The following is a 22,884-nucleotide window of genomic DNA, read 5'->3' as shown; positions in this document are numbered from 1 at the left end:
ATTAGCAGCAAAAGCTTATTTTAACTGTCACATTAGAGTGGTTTTGTTCACTGCTGTATCTCCTAAACGTAGCTTTCAGATAGTAACCATTAAACATATATTTCTATAAACTCACACTATCTGCTTGAATCCCACTGAGGAATTGTATTTATAAAATTTTGGCTTCTTCATATACCTTTTAGTAATGTCTGATGAAGACATATATTGTGATATGAAGTTAATATCACTTTATTAAATCATTATTTTCTTTGTGTAAACTTCTTATTTCTTTAAGATTCAACTGGTCCTACACAAAAAGACATCTGGTTTGGACATTTACACTAAAGTACATAAAATGATATAGTCTAAGAAAATTAATTCTGAAAAAATGTCTTTCATTATGAAATGCTATAGAAAATGAAAATACTTAATGGCATATTTGAAACATAGGTTTAGACTTATCATTTTCTTTTCTTTATCGTCTAGCAGTCAAATGGGTAAAAATCAACAAAATCGTTTAAATATTTAAAACTGGATATATTTTTTATCCCTATTTTAGATGTAACAAATTCTTATTAGCATTTATATGAATCTTTGTTTGGCTACCCAAAAGGTAAATGTTAGAATGAATTCTTTTAAAAAACTATCTGTGTGTCAATTAATTCCATAAAGATTATATATTTCAAAAACATTTTAAAAGCTTTACACTAATACATTTAATATTTGTCTCTAAAACTGTGGTGATAAAGTAATAAAGAGACAGAATAGGACCTCCTCTTCTCTTTTTAATGATGGTTGCAGAGACTGAACACAATTATATTTCTTCACCATGGCTACTTTTAATGGAAGAAAATGCCCGACCACGAGGTAGGAAAAAGCTTTCTCCAGGGGAAAGGAAAGCGAGTGGAGTCTTGAGTCCTGACACTGAATGTTCTGCACTTCTGTACGCCCTTTCTTCTTGGGCAGCAGTGAGACATCCCTATGTGGGGGACCAGGGTCGTTCATCCTCACAATAAGCATCACTCCACACACTCTGCATGGGGTATTCACGTTACTGATTGTTGATCTTCAAGTTGAAAATGTGAGGATACCACTAGCAACAGATTTCCATGATAAAATGATGCTGATACAAACTTGACAGGATGCTGAGCTTCTAGGTCTTTTTTCCTATTTGCCAAGAGAAAGTGAAAAAAAAATGTGTCTGAGTTTACTTATTACCTCAGCATAATTTTAATAGACAATTATACATCCACAGCATTTCAAGTGATGAATTAAATAACCGTTCACTTTGTCTCATATTACACTTGACAGCAAAAATCTATGGAAAGAAAACCAACAAATTAAATGAGAAACTCTTTTAATATTGACAGTAGAAAATTATAAAGTAACATTATAAATAATTAATAGGATAAAACAATGTATGTTTAGCAACTCACTGCATATATTAACATGTGCAAAGTATCAATGCTTTCAACATCAATGAAAATAGAAATAAGTTCTCCGTAGTCTGAGTATTACCTTTAATGGGTAGGAGTGGAGGGTTAAGGAAATAGAAATTGTAAGATAGTTATATAATTTACATATCTACCTGAATTTTCTTGTAATTCGGGAGGACATAATACAGATCCTCTTAAATAAATTAGATAATATTTACATGATCCATGCATTTGTCATCAGTTTATAGACATTCTTTCTGCTTTCTTATTTTATTCCCCTTGAGCTAACTTATATTTATTAACAAATGCTACAAGTCAAATGCCTGGAAAATGGAGCAAGAGTGATTGCATGAAGACCAGTTTTGGGATTATTAATTTTTTTGTCTGTGTGGTTGTGTTAATTACTCTTTATTACTATCACTGCTTTCTGCTATATGCTCCACCCTGTTCTGACCTCCCAATAGGAATAGCCTGGCAAACACTATTTAATAAATTTAAAGGTGCATTGATAGCAATCTTGTTCTTTCTTGTTTGTTCATCTACTAAAATACTTTTTGTCATTTCAAATATAAATTGGAAGATAGTTCAAAGAAAAAAATTTTCATTCGCAAAAAGAACATAAAAGGACCAAAGGGAATTATTAAAGCAAATTTTCCTTGGTATACTTCAATAAGTGGTTAGCATGGAATATTTCTTGTCATGTCAAAAGTATACAGTAATGGATTCTTCCTTTACTCTTTTTTCACATAATATTAATTTATTTTTGTATCAACTAGTTAGAAACAGGAGGCAGCTGATTGGGCAAATTTATGTAAACGTGGAAGGCTTTCTTCATGCTTTAGACTGAGGAATACTCGTACATCTACAAAATATTCCCTTTTCATCATATAAGCTCATGTGGATATCTCCTCCCGATTTACCTTCACATCTTAGAACAAATGTTTAAATGTTTTAAAGAATTAAGATTGCTTATAGAAATGTTGGATAACTGTAACTTTGACTAGGCAAGGAAGTCATGGTAGCAGTGATGTTTGGCAGCTTATTGAGTAAATCCCTTTTTGCTTGTGAATCCGAGGGGAATACTCAAAAAGAAAAAGAAACCCGAACGTGTCTGAGTAACTGTTCCTAGGGTGTCAAAATACTAACCCTTTGATCTTTGTGTTGAATTTTTTACTATTGTAAAATTGACATATAGCATTCTATTAGTTTCAGCTATACAGTGTAATGATTCAATACTAGTATACACTGTGAAATGATCACCACAATTAGTCTAGTTACCATCATCATCATACAAAGTTACAAAACAATTTTTTTGTGTGTGTGATGAGAACTTTTAAGACTTACTCTTTGCCAACCTTCCAATATGCTCTACAGCATTATTGATTATAGTCACCATGCTATACGTCATATCCCCATGACTTTATTTACTTTATAACTGGAAGTTTGTACTTCTTTACCCCTTTCATCCATTTCATCCACCCCCATCGTCTCTCCTCCTATATCTGTTCTCTATATCGATGGGTTTTGTTTCGTTTTATTGTTTTGTTTTGTTTTGGGTTCTAAGTATAAGTGGGATCATAACGGTATTTATCTTTTCTCTGACTTATGTCACTTAGCATGAGACCCTCTGGGTCTATCATGTGATCACAAATGGTGAGATTTCATTGCTTTTATGGCTATTATTCGATTATATATATATATATATATATATATATAATATATATTATATATATATGGCTATATATATGGCTATTATTCCATTATATATCTATATCTATATCTACATCTACATCTACATCTACATTTGTATCTATATCTATCTATCTATCTATCTATCTATCTATCTATCTATCTATATATATATATATATACCACATCTTCTTTATCCATTCATTCATTGATGGGTACTAGGCCGTTTCCATATCTTGGCTATTATAAATAATGCTGCAGTAAATATAAGGGTGCATGTATCTTTTTGAATTAGCATTTTCATTTTCTCCAATAAATACCCAGAAGTGGTATTGCTGGGTTATATGGTAGTTCTATTTTTAATTTTTTTAAGAACCTCCATACTGTCTTAAGGTTTTCTATATAAAAAATTACGTTTCCTGAAAATGGTAACAGTTTTTTTTCTTCCTTTCCCATATTGGATGTCTTTTATTACTTTTTCTTGTCTAATTGGTCTGGCTAAGACTTCCAATATTATGTTGAATAAAAGTAGGCACCGTTTTCTTGTTCTTGATTTTGGAGGAAAAACTTTCAGCTTTTCACCATTGAGTATGATGTTAGCTGTGGATTTCTCACATGTGGACTTTATTATGTGAGTTATGTTCCCTCTATACCCACTTTGTTGACACAAATGGATGTTTAATTTTTTCCAATTTTTTCTTCGGTATCTTTTGAGATGATCATATGAGTTTTATTTTTTATTTTGTTAATATGATGTATCATGTTGACTGTTTTGTAGCTGTTGAGCCATCTTGTAACCCTGGACTAAAACCCAATTGACTGTGGTATATGATCCTTTAACGTACTATTGAATTAAATTTGCTAATATTTTGTTGAAGATATTTGCATCTATGGTCACAGTGAAATTACCCTGTAATTTTCTTTTTTTAATGGTGCCTTGTCTGGTTTTGGTATCAGGGTAATGCAAGCCTCATAAAATGAGTTCAGAAGAGTTCCCTTCTCTTTAATTTTTTGGAAGAATTTGAAAAGGATAAATATTAAATCTTTAAATATTTGGTACAATTATTTGGCACCTGGTCCTGGACTTTGGTTTTTCTGGGAGATTTTTGATTACTGATTGAACCTCCTTACTATTAAAAGGTCTATTCCAATTTTCTATTCAGTCATGATTCAGTCTTGGAAAATTGTGTTTCTAAAAATTTGTCTATTTCTTCTAGGTTGTCCAGTTTGTTGGCATATCTAATTGTAGTAGTTGCTTATCATCCTTTGTATTTATGTAATGTCAGTTTTAAAATCTGCTCTTTCATTTCTGATTTTATTTATTTGAGCCCTCTGTCTTTCTTCATGAGTCTAGCTAGAGGTTTGTCAATTTTGTTTACTTTTCAAAAAACTTGCAGGCTCTGCTCCTTCAGTAGATGTTTTAAGATTAGCAAATGAATGTCCTTCACATATAGTCTAGGCACTTTTTTTAATTTTAATTTATTAGTTTCAGTTGTACAAGACAAGGTAATACTTAGACGTTCATCATTTATATCCCTCACACTGTGAACCCCTCTCCCCCCATCCACTATCCCTCTGACCTCGCACCGAGCCATCACATTATATATATAAAATTATAGTTGGCATTCATTAATGTTTAGCTTCTGGTGTACAGTGCCGTGATCAGGCATCTACATCTTCCCTGAGGTGGTCTCCCAAATAGGACACATGTCCATCGGATACCCAACAAAATCTTTACAACATTTTTGAAAACGTTCCCCAAATTAATTTTCAAAAACCGTGAGGCCATCTTGTGGTTACCAGCTGCTTCCTAATCCCTTCACCTTTCCCCTTATCCCCAGCTCCCCCTTTGCAACAACATGGATGGATCTAGAGAACATTATGTTAAGTGAAATAAGTCAGAAAGAGAAAGACAAGTAACATATGATCTCACTTACATGCGGAATCTAAAGAAAAGAATAAGTGAATGAACTAATCAGAAACAGTTTTGGGGACAAAAAGGAAAAAACCGAGAGTTGTTAGTCTAGGAACTTTTCAAACTGCTGTGTTAGTGCTACTTCCCGGGGCAAGTGAGTCTGTGTGAAAGTGCTTTAACAGAATTATCAAAATTCCCTACAGCCTTTGGGGTCTCACGGGCATGAGCCCCATTGTATTTCAAAGTTAGATATTTTGGGCACTCATCTCTTTGTTGCAGGTCCCAAAGGTTAGGGTGCCAGGTGTGAGCTATGAACCTCTTGCTCCTCAGGGAGAAGCTCCAAATTTATTAGATCACTCTCAATTGTGGGTTGTTATGCCAGAAGTGAGGTTTTTGGCAAGACTGCATCTCTGCCTCTCCTCCCCATCTCAATGTGATCCTTTTACTATTTGTTGTGAAAGAGTTGTTCAGCTAGTTTTCAGGTCTTTTCCAGAGGGAATTATTCTATATGTAGCTGTAGACTGGTTCCCAGTAATAGACATCCCCAAAGAGGAAAACTACAGTTTGCCTGCATGTCACCTCAAACCTATGAGAAGGGCTTCAGCCTAACTTATGTGTCCCAATGCTTGGGCAGAAAGTGATCTAGTATTTGACTCCTACCTGAAAAATTTAAAGTCAAGAGACACATTGGCTCAATGCTAATGGAACAGCTTGAAACTGTGTGGCTGAATGGCTGAATTAAGGATAGGTGCATACCGGGTCTTGTCAGTGGAAACAATGCTTGAGTATTTCACAGGAAATATGTGAGAACCAGAAATTAGTTAGAAACTGTTTGTGTGGAGTCATTGTATGTTTGCTGGAAAGCAGTTAAGTTAACCATCAACTGATAGAGGCTTGAGGAAAGGAAATAGCAAATTAGCAAGTGATCTGATAGAATAGAAATGTATCCACTCTGAGCAATAGGGTTATCACTGATGCAGGAAAATCCAGCTGTGGATGCCTGCAAATCCTATAACATGTTGCTACATGACATGTCAGTACCATGCTGTCAGTCTATTTAGAACATTCCTTCTCTACCACATCTCTTGCTTTCTAGTCCTGAAGGTAAGGGATAGCACCTTGTGAGTGAGGGAGAAAGTGGGTTCAAAAGAAACAAGAAGACAACTGTATCCCTTTCCCTCCTCAGAATACTCATGCATAGCTGGCTCAAGCAAGAAGAGGAAAGAAGATTTAAATCCAGTTCAAAATATTGATTAATATATTGGACTGAACATCCTAATAACAGAATCAATATTGTATTTTGTGAATAAAAGTGATAGTGAGATGATTCATTAAGTAAAAACAGCAGTTTTCAACCTTAACGACACTGTGGGAATTTTGAAAGTCCACATACACGTAGGCCCCTCACCTAGAAATTCTAACTTAATTCTTCTGTTGATGGGCCAGGGCATTAGTGTTTTTAAGAGCTCCCTGTGTGATTTACAGCCAGCATTGAGAGCCACTGATTTAAAACAAACAGCAGTATCCTGGGGCCTGTTGGAATTTTTATCTAGCGAAGCAGAAGGACTGGACCCTTGTGAACTAACATTGAATTATACTGTGAGATGCCTTATGAATGTACCATGTGAGTTATGTTCATTCAGCATATTGGTTACACATTTATCATCCAATTTGATTCTCATATCAACATCATGGAGAAGGGATTAATATCCCTATTGATGTCACATGGATAGGAAACCTATCTCAGTACAAAGATAGGGTCTGGGCTCTTTTTTACCCAAGTGTTGCTGCATCTCAGTATGAAAGAAAACAGAAATAGTATATGGATTCAGGGAAAGAAACTTGAGAAAAGCTATTTTAAAACAAAAGAGATGTGAAGATTAAACTTTTGCTCTTTGCCTTCTCGTTCAGAGATGTGGCTTCCTTTAATGACTTTATCTTTTATGATGTCCCCGGTCAAAATCTCTTAGATGTCTACCAGTTTTCAGAAACATAATTCCTTCCTGCCTCCTACCTCTAACATCACTATCTTCTTTACACATAGCTTGTGTCAAGGAAATAGTTCTGGTAACATAACTAACATCTTACCCTTATCTTCTAAGAAAGTTAGATCAAAGAACATTAAGGAGTTCAAGCTAATAGTTTGCATCCACATTTACTTTGGCGACTTTAAATATGAAGACAATTTCTCTCAGATTAATGGCAAAGAGCTACTGCAGCCAGTGTTCATAGGCTGACTTTCTTCCTTACTCATTTTCAAATACGAAAATGATATCACATTTTTAAATGTCTTACGTTATGAGAATTATTGTCATTAAATAAAAACAGTAAAATTAACTTATTAGGTGAACAAAAGTGAAGACATTATTTGGGTTGATTGTGTTTATTGTATATTATATAGAGCAACTGACTCATTTCAAAAGATAAGAAGATACCATGAGGAAGTTAGAAATGTTCTCTAATTTGAATTCAAATAAATTTAGTTTTTCAAATTTTATTTCACCGTGGAATACAGACCACATGGACCATTTGTGTCAGTATTGAAACATGTTGTGTTTCTCAAACACAAACAGTAGTTCAAGCTTCCATGTCTTTTCCCACATAGTAACTGTCAAGAGACAGTTCTTCATAAATAAGTTTACATTTCTGGACAGTCCAGAATTTCTGAGCCAAAAGCACTAAAAACAACGTTAGAAGATGGTTGAATGGCAGCCATGGCCTATAAGTTAAAGATAGCTTATTGCTCCAAGAGATTTAAAGACTTATCTCCCCACGCCATGTGCTCACATTCCAGAATAAAGACCTCACAGGAAAAGATTTGTTTATATTCCACAATAAAGGTCTCTCTTTCTTTCTTCCTCTCTCTGGAGGGGAGAAAGGCAGGTATGTTATCTGCCCTATGTGTGCTTTGGGTTTCACACTCAGGTGAACATCTGGCCCTCATTGTGTTGCCTTTTGGGAAACTAGAGCGTAGGAACTGCTGCTAAGATGCTTTGTGAGTAATGAACAGCCTTCACCCTGAAGCAGTCAGCTCATGTTTCCTGAAAGATTAAGAAAATACACATGTGCATGTATACATACAGACACACATAACATGCATACATGCGTATATGTATATAAAATTGTTCCCTCCTCTATAAATGTCACTTTCTAATTCCTTATCCATATTTCATGCCTGATAAATCATATTATCCATCTAGAATCTATTAGTATGCCCCTCTTGAGTGAAATTATGCCAGAGAATTCCAAGAAGATTGTCACTAATTGTTTGTGTCCATAAAACTTTGTGAATATCTCATCACATGCTTATTATTGAATGTGATAATGTTGGGATTAAAACGAAGTCTTCTCTTTTAGAATTAGAGTCCTGAAAGGTTGCAACCATGTTCTATTCAGTTTTATCTTCTAAATTAGCTCAGTTCCCAGAATATAATAAGTGATAAGAAACAATGAATGAATGAATGAGTGAATGAATGAATGAATGAATACTAAGTCAGGAGCCCTAGTATTCTTCTTGGGTCACAAGGTCACGATCTTTGCCATCTCTAAGTCACTAGTCAATTTTAACAGGGATGAAATTTTTAAATATTCTGGGCATTTTAGTGAGTATATGCTCCATAAGTGGAGGAAGGTAGAGGCAAGCTGATACATATGTAGTACTAATGGTGACAGATTAGTGAGTTGGTTGGCTGATTTCATAGTGAAGATGTTAAATTGGGTAATTGTTAAAGAAGTACAGATTCTGCCCAGCTAACCTAATGGATCCTTGTTTTCATTCTCAAACCACCCTCTTAGCTTGTTACCTAAACTCTATAAACCAGATACTTATCGACTATCAATATTAGTAATGATGAATTTTTCTTGGTAAACTCTAATTAAATCATTCCTTGATGAAGCAGGGGCCCACAACATGACTCCTCTAATAGCAGAGCCTTCCTAATATTTTACCAAAGATTAAACACCAACAAAAATTTAAGGTAGGTTCCAAATTTCTGAAAGAATATACAGAGGGTGCCAAAAAAATGTATACACATTTTAAGAAAGGAAAAAACTGTATTAAAATTGTAATACCCAATATATACTGATAACAAAAGATGAATACAAGTTTTGTATATCCATTTTTTGGCACCACCAGTATATATTTTAAATACCTACCTGCTCTTTATGTATAGAGCTTGTATAGCATTTAAATAGTTGTTTTTCCAAAGCACCACAAAGTTTTTGGATGAGAAACTAATTTGTAAACTTTACCACGCTGCCTTGTTTTATAACACAGCTCTCACTGGAACCAAGCGATATGGAGTAAGTTGATTAATTAAGGAGAAGGTAAACAATCTCAGATGCAGTTAAGATCAATGACAAAAGCAACTGATCTTGTGACTATTATTTTTTATTCCACAAAAGAAGAATAAAATAGATGAACAAAAATAGAAGGAATATGTAAAACGTTCTCTCAGCAGCAGGCAATAGATGGATATATTTTAAATATGAAACAAAAGTAGCATTTCTTTAAAATCCTGAAAATTTATTTTCAGAAGGATATTGACCATAACATATAAACAGTGCCACAGATAGTTATTCAAAACATATAGTACCTTGGTCTCAATCCTCCATATTTGCAGTTTGGAACCATAAAATTCTCACCTTTTTCTACATAGAAATAAAATTAAAAGGGGTCATAATACATTTCAGCAATACAAATATATAAAAAAGGAGAAATGTATAGATTATTGATTACAGATTCCTATCCGTATCTTCTAATGTTGTTCCTTTCTGAACCTCCATATACAGTTCAATTGACTCACTACATATACTAGTCACCTTGTTCAGATGACAAAGTCTGAATCAGCCGTGACCATACTGCTTCAACAAAAGTAACACCAAATATCCTCACTCACCCTCAAATTTATAAAGTACTTTTTATTTATTTCTCCATGAGTAGCTTCTCCCTTATTATCCCAAACTAGCTCTTTAGTTAAAATGTACAAATAACTAATGTCAAGTGCTATTAACAAGGCTCAATTTACTTTATGACATTCTTTTCCCTAAAAACAAATGCTTTATTTTTCTTCTTTCAGAATGTGTGTGTGTGTGTGTCTCTATGAGTGAATGTAAAATATTGATATGCATGCATATAAATATATGCATCATAAATGTGTGTACAGATACTTACATGTGTATATATAAAATCACAAGAATTAATACTTCCATATGTAATTCCCAAATATGGTATTCTAAATGATTGTGGAGGAAGGAATGAAAGGTGGGAGGAGAAAAAAAGAAAAAGGAAAAGGTTTGAATTCATTTCAGTCACTTTGATTAAATGTTTGAAGCTTTCACTAGGCTTTAAAGAAACTGGTGAGGTCAACCAATGACATGTAACAGCACATTAGTGCTTTAAAGCATCATCCACTTTGTACCTTCATTTTCATGTTATAATTTCCTTCCTTTTCATTGTGAGCTCTTACAGAAAATGACTTCTAATACATGCAGCACTTTGGCTATTATAGAAATGCCTGCTATTATACATTATAGGTCCAGCTATTCTGCATTTTATCTTCCATGACTTTCCCTTAATGATAGAGCATTGTGAAAAGTGAGTCCACGTCTGTATGTTTCGGGAAAACATATTGGAATTGTTCAAATCTACTGTATATGGCAAGTAGGCTTGTACTAGGTGGGTGATGTTTTTCCCTGCATTTTGGAAGGAACTCTGGCTGTTAGCGAAAGAGCTAAGAGAGACCTTTCTGTCATGCAGGAATAGAATGGTTTTACCTTTGTCCTGTTACCCAGCTGCCCGGAGAGTAGATAACAGTGGTCAGAGATAGCCTCATTATCCAAATGGAAGCAGCCGTGGCACTGTTCATCTGATATTCCCAGCACACACAAGGCCCTCTCATTTGCCTCTCTAATTCTCCATTTTCCTCCCCAGGATTATCAAAAGAATTGCTCGTTATAATATACACACATTACCATTCTACTCTAGTCTATTCTCCAGGCAGTTATAAATGCACACAAAGCCTCTTGTTATTGCATGATCTACACAACAAACTAGAAAATACCTCTAAATTATGTGTAATTGTCTTTTCAGGGTATTCACTGCTCTATAGCCTGGCGTTTCTGAATTTGGATATTCTTTTCAGCATGGTATCTGTTTTGCTCTGTGATGGCTTTTATTCTGCCCTTCAAGAGACAGTGTTTAAAATGCAATATATCAGATGAGTTATTTCTGCACTTCAACTGAGGTGTACCCCTTCTGTATTTAATTGTAATTCAGCAGTTGATTTACCTGAACATTCAAGGTTCATTAGAGTGGAAATTTAACTTTTCTACAAATGAAAGCTAACTACCCTACCAACTCTTCTGTCGTTTTAATTAAAATAATCACAGTTTTAGAACTGAAAGTTACCTAGGTCCCTGAGCCTGAGTTACTGAGAGTATTAATAGTGTCACTGAGGGAAATAAGCAGATTGCAAAGTAGGATGATTGATTTTAAAGGGGTAAAATGATGTAATTAATTTGACTTTTTTATATTGATAGGAAGGTGCTTGGCATATGAGAGTAAAAATCTTGTGGACAAAGAGAGATTACAGGGTTAGAGTTTCTGTGCCAAAATTGGAGATGTAGGTTTAAGAATAATTTATGTTTGTGTAATAATTAAGCTGGGAAAATAACTCATTTATCTGAGAAAGACAAAGGTGTAAGACACAGATAGGGGGAATGTTACAACTAAGTGACTACAGAGGAAGATAAGCCAGGGAAGGAAAAAAATAAGACAGAGTTGATAATATGTTATAGGTCAGGCTCTGTGATGGGTGCTTTGCCTTAGTATTTCATTTAATCATTCCAATATTTAGGTATAATAAATAATTTTACCGTTTTGCAGATAAAAAAATTTGGCTCAGGGAGATTGAATAAGTTGATCCACCACCAGTCTTTAATAGATGGAAAATCAGAAGGGGAAATGGTGAGGGAAGGAATAAGAATGGAGACAATATTATACCAAGAAGGTAAAACGAAGAGTTTGGAATTCATTGTAGCAAATGCCAAATGATTTTGACATTTAGAGCTGAGTAAAGGCTGGTGGGGATGTTTACAATGGAAGTATAAAATTAGAGTTTGATTGTTCATTTGTTTTGACTCTTACTGTCTAGAGTCCAGCTGTCTTCATTAAGTTTCTCATAGATGCTTCCTTGCTTTACCCTAAATTTTTCACCCTCCCCAAATGGTTCCTTTTTTTCTTTGTATTCCATGGAGTTTGAATAAGAATTCTGTATAGGACCCTGACACATAAATAGCAAACATTATTAATATAATATTTAATTCTCTCAATGTGAGCCTTCATTGCTAATTATGAGCTATACCATTTTAGGATACTGAAATGGTGCTGACGCGGAAGACAAATGTGATAGTTATTGCAATGTTAGTGTAGAACACTTTGAAGCTCTATAATCTTTCAAAAGATGTAATATAGCTTTGGAATATCACATTACTTACTTCTGTTTTCTGGCATGGAAAGTAAAAATGGTCAACAAAACAATTAAAGGATTGTCAAGCCAGACCCATTACTATATTCACAAAATCATCCCCAGTGATATTAAGGAGCCCCATGCTATGGGTTTTGGGTCTTGTCAAAAGATTTGATCAAGGACAATACCTCACTTTTACTGTAATCTATCTGCAAGCCTAGTCCTGCTTCAATCTCACTGTAGTCAACGTTATTTCTATCTCAATTTCTGATGATTCCTACATACAAACTGCTTGCTTATCAATGTCTTGAATCCTTCTCCTCCAATGACTTTGTCTTCACTCTCACTTCAGCCATGTTCATACCTTAGATTTGTCATTTTCCAATGAGTTTGGTCCCTCCATAATCTCAAATTCATGCATCCCTCTCTCAGACCACCACCTACTATATCAGCAGCTCACTCTCTCTTACCCCATCTCCAGTAATCATTTAATCCACAAGCATATCCAAGGTGTTGATTCGATCACCTCTCTACTGTCCCTCACTCCCTTGACTGCTCTCTCTCTGTTCCTAGCTTACATCCCAAAGTTAGAGCGCACACTATTTATACTTCCCTTGCTCTATCCTGCATACCTGAAGAAAGCAAAACTCAACTCCATTTACTGGGTTTCTCTATTCATTCAGTTAAATGGGGCTACATAGCCACCCTGACTGGTGTTAAGTTAAATTCATGAACATAAACCTCAAATGAGCCTCTGTGGCATTTGGCAATCATGCTATGCATTCCTAATGTGCTGATGTAGTAATGCTCTAATATACTTTCCACACACAGATGACTATTTCACACCTTTTTCCCTTTCCTCTCAAATCTCTGACACCTCATTCTCCATCCTCACTCTCAGCTGATGATTTTTGCTCCCTACTTCACTAAGCAAGGTTAAGATACCAGAGAATTTTTATACACTTCACTACTTTCTCTCTTAGCTATAAGCATCTACACCCATAGATGTCTGTTTCCATACATGAAGTATTTATTTTCTCTAAAATAAATTTTTCTCTTTATTTTTCTCTTTTGTATTATCCTCTCACCTACTCAAGGACAATGCTTCGGTAGTTTTTGTCGTTGTTTTCATCCTTATCAACTTTCCCTTGTCTACTGGATCATCCCATTCTTATATAGATATGCTATATTTATTCTCTCTGAAATACATTAAAGAACAACAGCAACAAAAACAACAAACATCTCTTGGCCTAACTTATCTACGCATTTTTTCCCTTTGCATCAAAGTTTTTCAAAAAAGTTGCTGGGACTGTTATGCAAATTCCTCATCTTCTATTTTATCTTATACTCAATTCCAATCAGGACTTGTCTTCAAAAGATTATCTATGGCCTCCATATTGTTAATTTCCATGACAAATTTTCTGTCCTCACTTTATTTTACCAACAAAAGCATTAGGCAGAGTTGATCATTCTGTGATCTTTGATAATCTTTTTCACATGACTTTGAGGGCACCATATCTCTTGTTTTTGTTTTTCTTCCTTATTTCACTAATCACTTTGTCTTTGTCTCCTTTGCTGGATTTTCATTTTCTACTTAACCTGCTGATGGGGATATTCCTGAGGTTTCAATCTTTTGTTTTGAACTCATCTCATATCTGACTACCTATTTAACATCTACATTTAGCCGGATAATAAAAACCTCAAGCCTAACATGTTGAAAAGGAACACCCAATATTTCCCCCAAATCTACTTAGCCATTTTCTTCTCAATCTCAATTGTTGACAGCATCAGCCTTCCAATTGTTCTGTTTGAACACTTTCTTATCGTCTTTGAATACTCTACCCTCATATTCTGTACGAAATCTGGTTGAATCTAGCTTCAAATATATGTATAATTCAACCACTTGTCACATGAACCTACTGCAAGTTATAAGACAGGCTACGAAATGAATTTTTCTCTGAGCACATTGTCCATTGAACAAACTCATATTTTATAATATTTGGCACAATTAATAAATGTGGTTATTAGTATTTACCCACCACTGTATGCAAGAGAAGTTGATAAAGAAGAGAGGTTGATACTTGATCTATTGTGAATTCAAGTTGTCAGGCCCTGTCTTGTTCTCCCTACACATGACACAGGAAGCTGGAACTATAAGAAAAATCACACATAATGAAGGGCGTTTTAATTCAGTCACCCAGATCACTAGTGAAATATGGCTCAGTGAATATCCAGAACTCTGATCAATCAAATTGGTAAATTCTTGTCTATTAGGGAGTAGCTAGAAAGGAAATTAAAATATATGGAAATTCTTGATGTGGAAAAATATAACTCTCCCCTATTATCTCTTCTTACATTTCCTTAAAATCAGGATGAACAAATTTGAGCACATTTATCTTACCTCCTGTCTTTCTTTCATCATAGGCTGGTTTGCCTGATTTGAAATTGATATAAATTGAATCATGTAGTACTTGCTACTTTGTTTCTGGGTTATTTCTCTGGAAAATTATGTTACAATTAAAAAAAAATTTAATTGCAGTTGACATACAATATTATATTAGTTTCAGGTGTACGACATAGTGATTAGACATTCATATAACTTACAAAGTCATCCTCCCGATGAGTCTAGTACTCAGCTGGAACTATACATAGTTACTATGATATTATAGACTATATTCCCTATGCTGTACTTTACATCTTCATGATAGATTTTATAATTGGCAATTTGTACATCCTAATCCCTTCCCCCTTTTCACCCAGTCCCCTAAACCCCATCCCATCTGGTAACCATTATAATGTTCTCTGTATATATAAGTATCTTTCTGTTTTGTTTGTTCATCTGTGTTTTAGATTCCACGTATAAGTAAAATCATAAAGTATTTTTCTTTCTCTATATTACTTATTTCACTTACCATAATTCCCTCTAGGTCCATCTATGTTGAGCAGATGGCAGGATTTCATTCTTTTTATGGATGAATAATATTCCATTGTGTATATATATATATATATATATATATATATATATATATATATATATATATATATACCACTTCTTCCATTTGTCTATCAATGGACATTTAGGTTGCCTTTACATCTCGGCTATTGTAAATAATGCTGCAATGAACACAGGGGAGCACGTATTTTCAAACTAGTGTTTTGGGTTTCTTTGAATAAAAACCCAGAAGTGAAATTGCTGGTTCATAAGAAATTTTTTTTTGTTTTTTTGAGCAGCCTCAATACTGTTTTCCATAGTGGCTGCACTAATTTATAATCCCACAAACAGTGCACGAGGGTTGCCTTTTCTCCACATCCTCTCCAACACTTGCTGTTTATTGATAATAGCCATTCTGACAGGTGTGAGGTGATATCTCATTGTGGTTTCAATGTGCATTTCCATGAGGATTAGCAATATTGAGCATCTTTTCATATGTGATGTTGAGCAATATTGAACACCCTTTCATATGGCAATCTTTATGTTCTCTTTGGAGATATGTCTATTCAGGTTCTCTGCCCATTTTTAAATTGGATTATTTGTTTTTTGGTGTAAAGTTGTATGAGTTCCTCATATATTTCGGATATTAACCTCATTAGATGTATCATTGGAGAATGTCTCTCCCACTCAGTAGGCTGTCTTTTCATTTTGATGATGGTTTACTTTGCTGTGCAAAGAGTCTTTAGTTTGATGTAATCCCATTTGCTTATTTTTTCTTTTGTTTCCCTTGCCCAAAGACATTTATCTAAAAAAAAATATTACTAGCAGAGATGCCAAAAGGTTTACTGCTTTTGTTTTCTTCTAGGAGTTTTAAGATTTCGGGTCTTATATTTAAGTGTGTAACTTTTTCTGAGTTTATTCTAGTACATGGTGTAAGAAAGTGATTCAGTTTCATCCTTTTGCAGGTGTCTGTCCAGTTTTCCCAACACCATTTATTGAAGAGACTGTCATTTCCCCAGGTATATTTTTTCCTCATTTGTCATAGATTAATTGACCCTATAGTCAAAAGTTTATTTCTGGGTTTTCTGTATGTTCCACTGATCTATCCCTCTGTTTTTATACCAGTACCATGTTCTTTCAATTACCATAGCCTGGTAGTGTAGTTTGATATCAGGTAGCATGACACCTCCAGCTTTGTTCTTCTTTCTCAAGATTTCTTTGGCTATTCAGGGTCTTTTGTGCTTCCATATACATTTTGGGATTATTTGTACTACTTCTCTGAAAAATGCCATTGGTATATTGATAGGGAGTGCATTAAATCTGTAGATTGCTTTGGGTAGAATGGACATTTTAATAATGTTTATTCTTCTATCTATGAGCACAGCATATCTTTCCATTTATTTGTATCTTCTGTTTCTTTCTTCAATGTCTTATCGTTTTCCAATTACAAGTCTTATACTTCCTTGGTATTTATTCCTAGCTATTTTTTTTTATTCCTAGGTATTTTTTGGTAAAATTATAAATGAGATTGTTTTCATACTTTCTTTTTCTAATAGTTCGTTATCGGTGTATAAAAATGCAACCAATTTCTGAATATTAATTTTGTATCCTGCTAATTTACTGAATTCATTTGTCAGTCTAATAGCTTTTTGGTGGAGTCTTTAGTGTTCTCTCTATATAACATCATGTCATCTGCAAATAATGACAATTTTACTTTTTTCCTTTCTTCCTTTCTATTTTGAATACCTTTTATTTATTTTTCTTGTCTGCTGAGGCTAGGTTTCCAATACTATGTTTAATAGAAGTGGTGAAAGTGGAGATCCTTGTCTTGTTCCTTATCTTAAGGAAAACACCTCTAGCTCTTTACAATTGAGTATGATGTTAGCTGTGGGTTTGTCATATATGGCCTTTATTATGTTGAAATATGTTCCCTCTATTCCCAATCTGCTGAGAGTTTTTATCATAAATGGATGCTGGATTTTGTCAAACACTTTTTCTGTATCTATTCATATGCTCATATAATTTTTATTTTTCATTTTTTATGTGTTGTATCACATTAATTGATTTGCAAATATTGCACCAACCTTGCATACCACAAAAAAATACCACTTGATCATGGTATATAATCTTCTTAATGTATTGCTAAATTCGGTTTGATAAAATTTTGTTGTGGATTTTTTCATCTATATTCATCGGAATATCAACCTATAGTTTCTTTTTTTCTGCAATGTCTTTGTCTAATTTTAGAATCAGGGTAATGATGGCCTCATAGAATGAGCTTGGGAGCCTTTTCCCCTCTTGAAGTTTTTGGAATAGTTTGAGAATAGGTATTACTTCTTTTTAGAGGTTTGGTAAAAGTCATCTGATCCAGAGTTTTGTTTGTTGGGAGCTAGATTACTGATTTGATTTCATTATTGGTAATTGGTCAATTCAGACTTTTTGTTTCTTCATTTGTCTCAGCCTTGGAAGAATGTATGTGTGCTTCTAGGAATTTATATGTTTCATCCAGATTGTCCAATTTGTTGGCATATAATTGCTTGTAGTATTTTATTATTTTTTTTGTATTTCTGTGGTGTCTGTTTTCACTTCTCTTTCACTTCTGATTTTATTTATTCTCTCCTTTTTTCTTGATGAGTCTGAATAAAGGTTTATCAATTTTGTTCATCTTTTCAAAAAACCAGGTCTTGGTTTCATTGATTTTTTTTGGTATTATTATTTTTAGCCTCTAGTTTGTTTATTTATGCTCTGATCTTTATTATTTCCTTCCTTGTACTTACTTTGGGCTTTGTTTGCTGTGTGTGTGTGTTTGTTTGTTTGTTTGTTTTCTTGTTCCCTTAGATGTAAAGTTAGACTGTTTATTTGAGACTTTTCTTGTTTCTTTTTCTTTTGGTGGGCCTGCATTGCTATGAATTTCCTTCTTAGGAATGCTTTTGCTATGTCCAATAGATTTGGGGTCATTGTATTTTCATTTTCATTTGTCTCAACTAACCTACCAGATTTATTTCATCATCTCATTGTTGACCCATTCCTTGGTTTGTAGTAGCTTGTTATTTAGCCTCTATATGTTTATGTGTTTTTCAGTTTTTCCCTTGTAATTGATTTCAAGTTTCATACCATTGTAATCAAAGAAGATTTTTTATCTTCTTTTGTTTGTCTTTCCTATTCTTCTTAAAGAAGTCCTTTTAACATTTCTTCTAATACTGGTTTGCTGGTATTAAACTCCATTAGCTTTTTCTTGTCTGGGAAGCTCTTTTTCTGCCCTTCAATTTTGAAGAAAAGTCTTGCTGGGTAGAGTAGTCTTGATTGTAGGTCCTTTCTTTTCATCACTTTGACTATTTCATGCCAATCCCTTCTGGCCTGCAAAGTTTCTGTTGAGAAATCAGCTGACAATCTTATGGGAGCTCCTTTATAAGTTACTAGTTTCCTTTCTCTTGCTGCTTTTAGGATTTTCTCTTTGTCTTTAAACCTTTGTCATTCTAATTATAATGTGTCCTGGTGTAGGCCTGTTTGACTTCATCTTTTTGGGACACTGTACTTCCTGAGCTTGTATGTCTATTTCTTTCTCCACGTTAGGGAAGTTTTCAGACATTATTTTTTCAAATAAGTTCTTGATCCTTTGCTCCCTGTCTTTTTCTGGTACTCCTATCATGTAAATGTTGTTACACTTGGTGTCACAGAGGTCCCTTAATTTATATTCTTCTTTTTTTAATTCTTTTTTTTTTCTACCATTCTGATTGGGTGTTTTCTACTACCTTGTCTTCTAAATTGCTGTTTCCATACTGTTTCACCTACTCTGTTGTTTATTCCTTCTAATGTATTCTTCGTTTCAGTTATTGCGTTCTTTATTTCTGACTGGTTTTCTTATGGTTTCTGTTTTCTTCTTTATGCTTACTATCTCTTTGTTGAATTCTTGCTAAGTGCCTTAAGCATTCTTACAACCATATTTATAAGTGTTCTTGATCTCTGTCTCTGGTAGGTTGCTTGCCTCCATTTCATTTAGTTCTTTTTCTAGAGTTTTCTCCTGTTCTTTTGTTTGGGACATGCTTTTTTGTTTCCTCATTTTGCCTTCCTCTCTGTGTTCATTGATAAGTATTATGTACATCCCCTATGTTTCTTACTCTTCCCCAGTTGTTTTTATATATTAGGTGTTCTGTGTGGTCCAGTGGTGCAGACTCCCTGATCACCTGCACTATGTGTTCCAGGAGTATCCCTTGTGTGGGTTGTATGTGCCCTCCTGTTGTAGTTGAAACTTGATTGCTTTTGGTGCATCAGTGGATGGGACTGACTCTCAGACTGACTGGCTGTGACATTGGCTATAACCATAGCATATGAACTGATGTGTGGGAGCTGACCAATCAGAGGGGTATTTGCCCCAGGGAGCTCTTGTGCCTGTCGATACCATCTTTTGGGTGTGCCACTTGTGGAGCTATTTGGGTGATGCTCTAAAGCTGGAATCTGGGTGTATTTTTCTGTTGCATCATGGGAGGGGCTGTTGTGCAGGCCCATTTTAGACGTTGCCTGTGACTGGCTAAGGGCTATCTCGTAGGAGCTTCAAAGCTATATGTGGTTCCTGCCTGTGCTAGACCTGGAAGTATGTGGGAGTGGCATTACTGTGAACCAAGACTGGCTACCACCAGTGTCAGGCCTGGGGCCGCTTAGCAAGAGACCCAGGGCACCTCTAGGCCTGTTGCCATCTGTCAGCTGCCTATAAGTTTCAGCCCCTGAAAGAGCCTTGTTAGGTATGGGAACTGGGCTGGTTGTCCTGGTGCTGACATTGCCCTTTGTGATGTTGCCCAAATTGGGAGGGGCAGGGTTTCAGGGAGTCACTGGAATCAGGCAGGTTTTATTCACAAAATTAATGCAGATTTAGTCCTTGTGCCAGTGCTGTGCCTGTGGCCTCTCTGCAAAATGTCCAGAGAGTACCACGGCTAGTGGCCACTTTCCTTCAGCCTGTAGATCCCTGAGAGCTACCCAAGGAAAACTACAGCCTGAGTTGAGGTTGACCACCTGACACTGAATGTTTCTCAGACAGCCACAGAGGCCACCAAAGGCCGTCCACTGCTGGAAAAACCTCCTTCAGCTTGCAGGGTGGGGCCAGCCACCCAAGAGCTAAGAGTGCCCCCTGTGATGCCACATGAGCTGGGTCGGGTACCAGGGAGTCACTAAGATAGGGTGCATGTGGAGTTCACCAGGTCAATGCCGTCTTAGATTGGCCATGTGGGGGAATGCTGAACACTGGAAATGTGGCACCCGCCAGTAGGCTACATGTTAGATGGGCTCCATAAAGAGATAGTGGTGGCTTTCCCTGTAGCTCTTGCCCTGAAGCCCTGTAACTCAGTCTTTCCCTGTATGTCTCTGGGCCTCTCAAGTTGCTGTTCCTCTGCTGGAGCCCAGGGTGAGTGTTTACAAGCCAGTGAGTCTGTGAGTGGGCTCTTTAAGAAGATGTCTGGGTTTCTGGCCATCTTCTGTCTCACCAGGACTGGTGGAATCCTTGTTGATTTTTACAGCCAGATGTTGTGGGGACTCCTCTTCCCAGGATAGGACCCCAGGGCTGGGGAGCTGGATGTAGGGCTGGGAACCCCTCACTCTTTAGTAGGGCCCTCTGCCACAAAGATGTTCCTTCCAATGCTCAACCACTACCTATGGGTTTGGGGTCAGCTCGTTTCACATCTCCACCCCTTCTACCAGGCTTCATGTGGCCTCTTCTTTACGTCCTTAGTTATAAGGGTTCTGTTCAGCTTACTCTTCAGGTGATCCTCAAGGTTGGTTATTCTATAATTTAGTTGTAATTTTAATGCTGTTATGGGAAATGGTAGGCACAACATTTACCTATTCCACCATCTTGAAATCCTCCCAATTCCTTTTTGCTGGCATACAGAAATTATATTATTTTATCTTGTTCAAGAGGCCTTATTAACTTTACTTATTATTACTTATTAATTCTAACAGCATATGTATGGTTCCTTTGGAATTTTCTGCATATGGGAATCATGACACCATAGAATACAGATTCATTCTTACTCCCAAACTTTTAACATTTCAATTATTTTACCTACAGGAAAATGACCACAAAAGGAATTGTAACAATCTCCTTTTCTAGACTCCAGTTAGAAAAGCTTTCAATATTTCACCACAAATACAATGATAGTTCCTTTTTACAGAAATAAATAAATAAATAAATAAATAAATAAATAAATAAATAAAGATATTTTTGTCAGATTAAGTAAATGTATTTTAAGATTGCTGAGAGGATTTTGTTGTCATTTTAATCACAAAACAGATTTTAATTATCTCAAATGTCTTTTTTGCTCCACATAAAATATGAATTTCTTCACTTTTCTATTAATATGTTGAATTACAACAATTGATTTTTAGATATTATACCTCTTTTATCCAAAATAAGTCTCACTTTATTGTGATATATTATCTTTTTTTGTACATTAGATTCAATTTGCTAATATCTAACTTAGGATTTTTCATATCGTTTAGAGACATAATACCTTTAATTATCCCTTCTTGCATTGTTTTTGTCAGGTGTGAGTTTAATATTATGCAGTCTTCATAAAATGATTTAGAACATTTTCATTCTACTTCAATATTCAGAAAAAATTTGTTTGGAATTAATATTAATACTTTCTTAAATATTTGGAAAAGTTCAGTTAATTAGGGCAAGAGATTTATATGGTGTGGTTTTAATTAAAGATATAATTTATTTGACAGTTTTAGGACTATTTAGATTTTCTATTTCTTGTATCAGTTTTACTATTATTCTTCAAGTATTTTGTTCATTTCATCTACATTGTAAAATATGTTGTTGTAAAATGTTTTGTAATACTTATTTGTTTTAAGTGTGTGTAGGGTTTGTAACTGGTTTTTTTCTGATATTGGTAACTTGCAATTTTTATTTGATTGATGAGTCTGGCTAGAGGTATACGAAATTTATTAATATTTTCAAAGAAGATGTGGGTATTTTTAGTTTCTTTGTTGTGTATATACTTCCTATTTCACTAATACTGATTTCTGCTTTTATATCTATTACTTTCTTCCTTCTACTTTAGACACATTGTAAGTTCAAAAACAAAATACAATTAGAGAATTATTTTTAATTGTATGGAGTTAGAGAACAAATTTATATGATTTCACTCCTTTGAAACTTATTGAGGCTATCTTTATCAGTCAGCATATGGTTTATTTTGTATATGTGTACTTGAAAAGAATTGGTCTTCTACAGCTGGTGATAAATGTCACTTATTTCAGTTTGGTAGATTGAATTGTTCAAATTCTTATAAGCCTTACTTTTCACCTATTCTTTTTAAATCTTTATTTTTGCTATACACACACTATTTTAAATAAATTTGGAATTGATATATTTTCCTATTGCATTAGCATGTTATAAATATGAAATATACTTCTAACCATTAAGAATTCTTTTTAATGTCTGTTTTGTCTGAGAAATGGGAGGGC

Source organism: Rhinolophus hipposideros, assembly GCF_964194185.1.
Source record: "Rhinolophus hipposideros genome assembly, chromosome: 5".
In the NCBI taxonomy this organism is placed as follows: domain Eukaryota; kingdom Metazoa; phylum Chordata; class Mammalia; order Chiroptera; family Rhinolophidae; genus Rhinolophus; species Rhinolophus hipposideros.
The sequence above is the reverse complement of the archived record's forward strand: the minus strand, read 5'-3'. Positions refer to the sequence as shown.